Source organism: Athene cunicularia (genome assembly GCF_003259725.1).
Source record: "Athene cunicularia isolate RWA chromosome 1 unlocalized genomic scaffold, athCun1 chr1_part1, whole genome shotgun sequence".
In the NCBI taxonomy this organism is placed as follows: domain Eukaryota; kingdom Metazoa; phylum Chordata; class Aves; order Strigiformes; family Strigidae; genus Athene; species Athene cunicularia.
The window spans coordinates 74344927-74351128 of record NW_020799091.1 but is presented as its reverse complement, the minus strand read 5'-3'; the positions used below and the strand labels follow the sequence as shown (position 1 = coordinate 74351128).

The following is a 6202-nucleotide window of genomic DNA, read 5'->3' as shown; positions in this document are numbered from 1 at the left end:
GCCCCCCCCCCCCTCGGCCGTCTGGAGAGAGCAGTGAAGCAAAGACGACGGATGCCAGCGAAGAAGATAGCTGCCTCCTGGAATCCTCGCTGGCAGGAGCAGCGCAGGAACCCAGACCGGTGATCTGTACTCCCCCATTCCCTCTATCTCCCTCTTTTCCTTTTTTTCTGTTAAGAAATGTAAAGCATATTATATTGCTTGCCACAGCTTGCTCTGTACTTAGCCAGTATATCATGTGTTCAATTAGTGCATTGTAGGTAGTTAATAAATGCTTGAACTTGGAGACTTGTTGTACGCTCCAATTGGGGATTTGCGAATCTGAGTCACTTGTTCCCCTCGCTGGAGCGGGACGTGACACTGATGCAGGCAGATTTAACTCTGATACTTCTGACACAGTTTCAATTTAAGTGAAAGCAGTTGAATTACTAGTATTATAAATAGTATTGCATTTTAATATTTGGTTTTATTTAACAGTTTGCTTTTAATAGCTTACTTTTCTGTCTTTATCTTGTCTGTCTGACATTATCTTGTCTGTCACCTTTCTGGTTTCTGGCAAAGGTTGAATTTAGGCCTTCCAAAGAGAGACATACTTCCTGAGAAGTCAGATGCCTGACCTGGGTTGTCTAAGGAATTCTTTTGTCCATCAGGTCCTATGCCAAAGCAGGAACACAGAACAGGTTTTCAGGTAGAAGAAGGCAGATTTTGTGCCATTATGCAGCTGCAAGGATATAATGCTAATCATGTCTGAAAAAAGCTGTAACACTGTACTTGGAAGAGTTAAGATGTCAAGATTGTGAAATCAGAGCAGGAGAGGAGACTAGAGGAGGAATAAAGCTTCATAAAACCATTCAAAGCATCTGATGCTTGAATATATTTTTATTTGTGACATGAGAGGTGTGTGTACCTTATGTGGGACTGGGCTGTGGAGCCTTTGTATCGTTTACTTGGCAATGTGGAGATCTCACCTGATTGCAGTCACTTTTCTCCTTCAGAGGAACCCCTCAGTAATTAATTAGAGTGTCTCCTTAAATAGTTGTTCGTACAACTGGAGAAAAGGTCTTCAAAGAACAAATCTTCTACCTGTATATTTAGCATCATATAAGCTTACCCAGGCATGCTATGCCTCCCTCTTTTCCCAAAATGTATAAACAGAGCTGTGGTTTTATATGCCTCTAGATGCCTGAACCACTGAGGTCTTCAGAGCCTCAGAAATGTTGAAGTAGTTATTACACAGCTGTCTAAATCAGATTGTGAGGCATACGAGGTCACATCCACTGGTTCACTCATTTCAGCTCTCTGTGATATTTTTAACCAGTGAATTAAGGGGAGAACTCAATGTACCCCGAGCATATAATGAGGTTTGTGGGAAGGAACTGGGAGAACTATCAGCATTCTTCAGTTTAGCCTTTTTTTCTAGCAGAAAAGCAGGCCACTTACAAGTACATCTGAAAATAGCAGCCAGACTGAGTTTAAAGAACAAGAAATGTGTTAGAGAGTGTTTCACACGCTTATCAGCAGTTTGGTGAGAGCATCCAAATAAAAGCATAAATGAAATAAAAATCTATCCACTTGATCTTGTGCAAAGTAAATTTGGATATAGAGCAGAACAGCTAGGATGGCAGTTATTAAAGCTCTGATATTTGTTTCTAAGAACCTTAAAATATAAGCAATTACATTTTAATATGTAAGGATATTTTGTCCTCAGATCTGTTCATCAGATAGTAACTTAGGATCTCAGTTTGCAAAGGGTTCATTGAAGTTTTCAGCAAATTCCTCTTATTTGCTAAGGTAACAAAAGATCTTTTTGGACTTTCCTCTCAGTTAAGGAAGTGACTTCAGTATATGTTATGAGAATATATTTACATGGTCAGAGTACTTCATACCTGGCAGTTATTTTCTTCTAGAAATGGAAAAGAATAGCACTGTTATTTGGATCATTGTAATAAGAAGTTAGAGAGGCTGGGATAATGTTATATCATATTGTCAGTACTGATTCAATATACAATTCTGTAAATGAAACACAAGATTAGAAATGTGATCAATTTAAAACTGATGAAGAAATTAAGAGAATTAATCTCATATTAAAGATTTTCATATTTACAGTCTATCTCTTTGTAGCTGATTATAAAATCTCATAGATGTAAGTTATGAGTACATAGGGGATAGGTAACACCTGGATTTTTCAGCCAGAGTATGCTGTAAAGTTTGCAGCACCTCTTACTGTGAAAAGTATTACAAGTATCTCAGAAAAAAAAAAAAAAAAAAAAAAAAACCTCCTGTTGGTGCAAAATAAATCCTCAAACTTTGCTCTGGCTAGAATGAATTTGTGCTTTCAATCAGATAGTGATGCCACTATGTAGATAAGCCAACACAGATAAATTACACTTGCAAATTGTGTTGCTAAAAAGGATGGGCACTCATCTGAAAATTTACTCTCATAGTTTTATCTAGCTATTGTAGTCTTCTCAGTTCTTCGTGGCCGTTTGTTACATAAAATGTCATAGTCTTTTATACATGATAGCCTCTATATTAAAGTTACCCAACATTTACTATTATAGAGAAACATGAAGTGGCTTTGTTGTTGCATTTCCTCTCAGTGAGTATTGACATCAGATATGACACCAGGCCTTCAAACTGAAAATTTTTAAGGAAAAAGAGACTTCTTCCATTTCATGAAATCCATTTAAGTTTCACAGAGTTACAAACTGTCAGAAACTTACATTTTGTGCCTGTGATTTGTGTAATTCAACAACTTGTGTTTTAGTTTTGGCAGTGAGCCATAACCCCTACAGTTGTTCCCAGGCTGTGCACATAGAATCTCACATCAACATTTTAGACAAAAAATGTGGACAAAAACACATCTTCTCATCAAAGAACAGAAGAGATGTAACCTGTGTATAGAGCTCTGGATCAGGGTCCTTTAATATTTCCAGGCAACCATGACTTTCTCAGTGCATACACCTTAAATTAATAATTTCTAATCTCAGAACCTATGACCCTCCAGGTTTAACAGAGAGTCACTGATAATGGTATGATCTGCATTCTGTGGTCATTTTACTGTCAGTTAATGGAAACCTCTGTGTCAAATGATATCATTTTAAGATCTTCTGGATACGCAGAAAGCGGCCCACATGAAGATAAATTACTTTTTCTACAGGCAAGCATTTCAAAGACAGAAATTCCGACTGCAAAATTCTGTAATACAAGGATAACAAAAAATAATCTCAGTGAGGAAAACTGTCAGTTCTGCCAGTGATTTCTCAGAAAAGTCTACTGTATCTTCATCTTTGTCAGTTCCTCTGGTCTAATATAAGCATTGTTTTAGTGTGCAGTGCAGACCTTTCTAAGGACAGATTCACAGGCGACAAACAGTAAGACTGCTCTAGAAGTTCAGGGACTGCTGTCGTGAAGCAAAGTTTTTAACATAAATAATAATTATATAATCTACTTTTAATGAAACCTCAGAAACATTGTTTTCAAGCATATAAGGTTATTTTTTTAAAATATCTATTAGGAGTGAAATTTAAGCATACCAAATTCCACCAAAACATATGGAAAAAAGGATTGGAGTTGAAGGAAAATGTGTGTTTTTCTCTGTCTCCTTTTTTGTTTGTTTGTTTGTTTGTTTGTTTTTCTTTTTAAGGTGTTTTATCTGAAAAGAGTATACAAAGGTTTCTTTAACAGAAACACAGTTTTAAGGACCATTCATTGTTTGCTCCAGAATAGCTAAAGCCCAGGGTAGTTGTAATGTCTAACTGTTCAGTAAAGGAGGCAACGTAGTCTACATAATTAAGACATTCTTAGAAAAAAAAAAAAAAAAAAAAAAAAAAAAAGTTGTGTGAATAATAGCTTGATTTAAATTAATAAAATTGAAAATTAAAAATAAATACAGAAAAATGAAAGGGAATGGGGAGTGGTCATTTGAAAATAAATTTATCTACTCACTTGGGTTCAGGGGACACACTGAAAAGCAAATAACTCTGTTTTATTTTCCAGTTGTCTGATCCAAAAATTTAATGAATAATCTGTTATCATATATTCATGTAGCGAAGATAAAAATCTGTTATCCATTTTGAACAAATAAAAGGGGTTTTATGGATATCTTATTTTTCCTTACATAGTGTGATGCCTGGATGGCATCCTTTGGTTTATGATGGCATATTTTGAAAAACCCAGCTATATATCATATCATAAGGATATGTATATTTAAATATAATTATTTTCAAATTTTTCCAAATACTGTTTATTTTACTAATTTCCATCCATCTTACATGTTCCATTGAGTTACCTTCATTCATGTGGAACTTTTTATGTATGGTCATTGGTGTGGTTGTGGCAGGTGATGGGTCCCTGAGGAGAAGCGGCTGCAGCCTCCCTGCACTCCAGAGCGATGGCACTGCCGGTGGCCTGCTGCGCACCTGTCACTAGAGGGGTGGAGAATGCTGCAACCTGAACTTAAAAGTAAAGTCAAAACTTACCTTGCTGGCAAAAGGGCTGCTTTGGAAGAAATAGGAAATAAAGTTGCAACAAGAGGAACACGTATTGCAAAGAAACCAGAATGCTCCAAAGCATCCGTAAAGCCTATGAAAGGCCCTAGTAAGACAACAAATGTAACTGTACTGCCTAAACCTCCAGGTGCTGTGAATCAAGCAGTTGAAGATGCAGTTCCAAATGTTGTGTCTCCTTTTCTTACGGATGTATTGTATCTATGCAAGAGGAGGATTTGTCCCAAGCCTTCTATGATGTGTTGCTCAACAATGTAGAAGACATTGATGCTGAGGACTGGAGGAATTTCCAGCTGTGCAGTGACTACATAAAAGACATTGATCTGTATCTGAGAGATCTTGAGCTGCAGCGGTCAGTCCGCCCACATTACCTCGATGGGAAGATGATCAGCGGGCGCATGCATGCAATTTTATTTGACTGGCTTATCCAGGCCCACTCAAGGGTCTGGCTTTTGCAGGAAACACTGTATGTGTGTGGCAGTTATGGATTGCTTCTTACAAAGTCATCCAGTATCTCGTAAGAGGCTTCAGCTGGTGGGTGTAACAGCACTGCTTGTAGCTTAAAAATATGAAGAGATGTTCTCTCCTGATGTAGCAGACTTTGTTTACATTGCTCACTGCCTACACCAGCGATGAAGTTAGAGAAATAGAGATTACTATTCTTAAAGAGTTAAAATTCGATTTGGGATGACCTCTTCCAATTAATTTCTTAAGAAGATCATCAAAAGCTGGGGAGGGTGATGCTAAGCAACATACACTAGCAAAATGCCTAATGGAGCTGATGCTGATCAACTAAGACATGGTTCAGCATTGTCCTTCAGAGACTGCAGCTTCCATGTTATACTTGTCCCAGAAGATTCTGGGACCTAACAAATGGGGTACAAAGCATCCGTTCTACACGGGGTAAACAGAAGACAGTCTTATGATGACTGTGAAATATATGGCCAAGAATGTGGTCAAAGTAAATAAGAAGTTAAAAAAAATACACTCCTATAAAGAATAAGTATGTAAGCAGCAAGTTATTTGCCATCAGCATAATCCCTCAACTGAGCAGGAGATCATCCAGGACCTGGATTCTTCACTGCTATGAAACCCCAGGCAGCCAAGTCCTGATGGTATATGCACTTCTGTGACTGATTTTGTGTGTGGTGTTATATTTATAAGCTAATATTGGTAGTTATTGTGGTTTTTTTTGACTACAAAACATTGCAAATATGCATGTCTTTTAACAAAGTATTTTATGTGAGTGTACTATTCTGTTACACTATAACAGACAGTTTATTAATATCTTTCATTTATTTAAGTACAAATCATTACTGTTAATGTTTAATAATGCATAATTTAATAATGAAATTGGAGACTTGATTAAGAAAAAGACCTAAACCTTTAGCCCTTTTACCATTAAAAATTCACCGAGTTCCATTGGACTTTATTTCTGAAGAACATTGTGTAGAAGTTTTGATGCCTAGGCTCATACCTTCTTGCTTTTCTTTGGCTTCAGCTGTACATTACATAAATTGAAAATATGCCTGACTAACCTAGCAGTCTTCTACAATGGAGTAACCACATCAATGAACAAAGGAACAGCTACAGATGTACTCTTCCTTGAATTCTGTAGGGGCTTTGATAAGGTCCCCCAAAATATTCCTGCTGTAATTAGGGAGATATGGGTTTCACAGATCAACTGTTAGATGGAT

General features: G+C 37.1%; 1 pseudogene; it reads left to right on the top strand.

The window, feature by feature from the left end:
• Positions 1 to 4329: 4329 nt before the first annotated feature.
• Positions 4330 to 5595, top strand: LOC113481468 (annotated as a pseudogene).
• Positions 5596 to 6202: the final 607 nt, after the last annotated feature.